The following is a 4,835-nucleotide window of genomic DNA, read 5'->3' as shown; positions in this document are numbered from 1 at the left end:
AATATGGACTTGACTCTGAGATAGTAGCTTCTTTCTGTGAATCCTTTGCTACTCATGTTGATCTCACAAAGGATAAGTGGTTTAAATATAATCCTCCCACTAAGGTAAAAGTAGTTGCTCCTATTAAAGTTGAAGAAAAGAATATCACTTATGATGATCCTGTTGTTCCTGCTGCTTATATTGAGAAGCCACCTTTCCCTGTTAGAATAAAGGATCATGCTAAAGCTTCAACTGTAGTCAACAGAAGTAATATTAGGACACACAAACCCCCTGAGAAAGTTAAAGTTGAACCTAAAATTGCTATGGTTAAAGATCTCTTGGCCGATAATATTGATGGGCATGTTATTTAATTCTGCAATGAAGCTGCTAGAATTGCTAGACCTGATGCTAAAAATAAACATAGACCTGTTGTAGGCATGCATGTTATTTCCGTTAAAATAGGAGATCATTGTTATCATGGCTTATGTGATATGGGTGCAAGTGCAATACCTCATTCCTTATACGAAGAAATTATGCATGATATTGCACCTGCTGAGATAGAAGATATCGATGTTACCATTAAACTTGGCAATAGAGATACTATTTCACCGGGTGGGATTATTAGAGATGTTGAAGTCTTGTGTGGGAAGGTTAAATATCCTGCTGATTTTCTTGTTCTTGGTTCCTCACAAGATAGCTTTTGTCCCATTATATTTGGTAGACCCTTCTTGAACACTGTTAATGCTAGGATAGACTGTGAAAAGGATGTTGTTACTATTGGTTTGGGTGATATGTATCATGAGTTTAATTTTGCTAAATTTAGTAGACAACCCCATGATGAGGAATTTCCTAGTAAAGATGAAATTATTGGTCTTGCTTCTATAGCCATGCCTCCTAGTGATCCTTTAGAACAATATTTGCTAGACCATGAAAATGATACGTATATGAATGAAAGAAGGGAAATAGATGAAGTATTCTTAAACAAGGAGCTATTCTGAAACACAACTTTCCTGTTGAAATCCTAGGGGATCCTCATCCACCCAAGGGCGATCCCGTGTTTGAGCTTAAATCATTGCCTGATACTCTTAAATATGCTTATCTTGATGAAAAGAAGATATATCCTGTTATTATTATTGCTAACCTTTCAGAGCATGAAGAAGAGAAATTATTGAAAACTCTGAAGAAGCACTGTGCTGCTATTGGATATACTCTTGATGATCTTAAGGGCATTAGTCCCACTCTATGTCAACACAAAGTAAATTTGGAGAAAGACGCCAAACTAGTTATTGATCACCAACGACGGCTAAATCCTAAGATGAAAGAAGTGGTAAGAAAGGAAATATTGAAGCTCCTTGAAGCAGGTATAATTTATCCCGTTGCTGATAGTCAGTGGGTAAGCCCTGTCCATTGTGTCCCTAAGAAGGGAGGTATTACTGTCGTTCCTAATGATAAAGATGAATTGATTCCGCAAAGAATTATTACAGGTTATAGGATGGTGATTGATTTCCGCAAATTAAATAAAGCTACTAAAAAGGATCATTACCCTTTGCCTTTCATTGATCAAATGCTAGAAAGATTATCCAAACATACACATTTTTGCTTTCTAGATGGTTACTCTTGTTTCTCTCAAATACCTGTGTCAGCTGATGATCAAGAAAAGACTACTTTTACTTGCCCTTTCGGTACCTTTGCTTATAGACGTATGCCTTTTGGTTTATGTATTGCACCTGCTACCTTTCAAAGATGCATGATGGCTGTATTCTCTGACTTTTGTAAAAGATTTGTGAAGTTTTCATGGATGATTTCTCTGTTTATGGATCCTCTTTTGATGATTGCTTGAGAAACCTTGATCGAGTTTTGCAGAGATGTGAAGAAACTAACCTTGTCTTGAATTGGGTGAAGCACCACTTTATGGTTAATGAAGGTATTGTCTTGGGGCATAAAATTTCTGAAAGAGGTATTGAAGTTGACAAAGCTAAAGTTGATGCTTTTAAAAAGATGTCGTGTCCCAAGGACATCAAAGGTATAAGAAGTTTCCTTGGTCATGCCGATTTTTATAGGAGGCTCATTAATGACTTCTCAAAAATCTCCCGGCCTCTGACTAACCTATTACAAAAAGATATTCCTTTTGTCTTTGATGATGATTGTGTAGAAGCATTTTAAATACTTAAGAAAGCCTTGATTTCTGCACCTATTGTTCAGCCACCTGATTGGAATTTACCATTTAAAATCATGTGTGATGCTAGTGATTATGCTGTAGGTGTTGTTCTAGGACAAAGAGTTGATAAAAAAATTAAATGTTATTCAATATGCTAGTAAAACTCTAGACAATGCCCAGAGAAATTATGCTACTACTGAAAAGGAATTCTTAGCAGTTGTATTTGCTTATGCTAAGTTCAGACCTTATATTGTTGATTCTAAAGTAACTATTCACACTGATCATGCTGCTATTAAATATCTTATGGAAAAGAAAGATGCTAAACCTAGACTTATTAGATGGGTTCTCATGCTACAAGAATTTGATTTGCATATTATTGATAGAAAGGGAGCTGAGAATCCCATTGCAGACAACTTGTCTAGGTTAGAGAATGTTCTTGATGACCCACTACCTATTGATGATAGCCTTCCTGATGAACAATTAACTGTCATAAATGCTTCTCGCACTCCTCCATGGTATGCTGATTATGCTAATTACATTGTTGCTAAATTTATACCACCTAGTTTCACATACTAGCAAAAGAAAAAGTTTTTCTATGATTTAAGACATTACTTCTGGGGTGACCCACACCTTTATAAAGAAGGAGTAGATGGTGTTATTAGACGTTGTATACTTGAGCATGAACAGGAACAGATCCTACGCAAGTGTCACTCTGAAGCTTATGGAGGACACCATGCTAGAGATAGAACTGCACATAAGGTATTGCAATCGGGTTTTTATTGGCCTACTCTCTTCAAGGATGCCCGTAAGTTTGTCTTATCTTGTGATGAATGTGAAAGAATTGGTAATATTAGTAGACGTCAAGTAATGCCTATGAATTATTCACTTGTTATTGAACCATTTGATGTTTGGGGCTTTGATTATATGGGACCTTTTCCTTCCTCTAATGGGTATACACATATTTTAGTTGCTGTTGATTATGTTACTAAGTGGGTAGAAGCTATTCCAACTAGTAGTGCTGATCATAACACCTCTATTAAGATGCTTAAAGAAGTTATTTTTCTGAGGTTTGGAGTCCCTAGATATTTAATGACTGATGGTGGTTCACATTTTATTAAAGGTGCCTTTCGTAAAATGCTTGCTAAGTATGATGTTAATCATAGAATTGCATCTCCATATCACCCGCAGTCTAGTGGTCAAGTAGAATTGAGTAACAGAAATTAATTTTGCAAAAGACTGTTAATAGATCTAGAAAGAATTGGTCCAAGAAACTTGATGATGCATTATGGGCTTATAGAACTGCATATAAATATCCTATGGGTATGTCTCCGTATAAAATGGTTTATGGAAAAGCATGTCACTTACCTCTCGAATTAGAACATAAGGCATATTGGGCCATCAAAGAGCTCAATTATGATTTCAAACTTGCCGGTGAGAAGAGGTTATTTGACATTAGCTCACTTGATGAATGGAGAACCCAGGCCTATGAAAATGCCAAGCTGTTTAAAGAAAAAGTTAAAAGATGGCATGATAAAAGGATACAAAAGCGTGAGTTTAATGTAGGTGATTATGTATTGCTATACAACTCCCGTTTAAGATTTTTTGCAGGCAAACTTCTCTCTAAATGGGAAGGTCCTTACGTTATCGAGGACGTCTATCGTTCCGGTGCCATAAAAATCAACAGCTTCGAAGGCACAAATCCGAAGGTGGTGAACGGTCAAAGAATCAAACATTATATCTTAGGTAATCCTATAAATGTTGAAACTAATATTATTGAAACCGTAACCCTGGAGGAATACATAAGAGACACTTTCCAGAACGTTTTAGACTCCAAAAAGGAATAGATACATGGTACGGTAAGTAAACAGACTCCAAGACAGTTCTAATAGCAATTTTTCTCCGTTTTGGAATATTTAAGAAAATAGGAAAATAAGAAGTAGCCCGGGAAGGACACGAGGCGTCCACGAGGATGGAGGGCGCGCCCCCTGCCTCGTGGGCACCTCGTGCGCTCTCCGGACTCTGTTTTCTTGCACGATACTTCTTTTAGTCAGTAAAAATTCAATATATAATCTCCTGAAGGCTTTGACCTCCGTATCACGCAATTATCCCCTGCTCTTGTTTCGAGCTCTTTCTGCCGCAGATTAGAGCAAGATGTCTTCTCAAGAGTCAGTCGGGGAGAGTCGGGTGTCTCATCCGACACCAGGTCCAGGGGCAAACAGCGATGCCTATCACTTTGGTCCCTCAACGGAGGAAGAGATGGAAACTGATGTGATGCCCGGATAGTTAAGCTACATTAATTCCCTGCTAATGATGCCACGTCACCACGATTACCATTAATTAAACCCGCGTTGATACAAACGGAATCCAAATTCAAATTTAAACTAAAGCCAAATCACAAAAGTTTTCAAGTATTAAAACTAAAAATGTTCTGGATGTGACAAATAATTCATAAGTAATATTGGTGGAGAACAAACATTTTTGTAAAATATTTGACTGCCTTGGTCTAATTAAAAACAGTGACTAAAATAATAATTTAATTGCTTTTGAAATTATCAAAATATTAAACTAATATATTTTGGCTACAAACTAGGTTTGGAAGTGGCCTATATTCAGGATACTAATTTAGGTGCTAACTTGGTTTTTCATAAAACTAATATAGAAGAAACTATAAACAAAAATAGAAAAGAATAAAAAAAGG

Source organism: Triticum dicoccoides, chromosome 3A (genome assembly GCF_002162155.2).
Source record: "Triticum dicoccoides isolate Atlit2015 ecotype Zavitan chromosome 3A, WEW_v2.0, whole genome shotgun sequence".
Taxonomy (NCBI): domain Eukaryota; kingdom Viridiplantae; phylum Streptophyta; class Magnoliopsida; order Poales; family Poaceae; genus Triticum; species Triticum dicoccoides.
Note: the sequence above shows the minus strand (reverse complement) of the source record.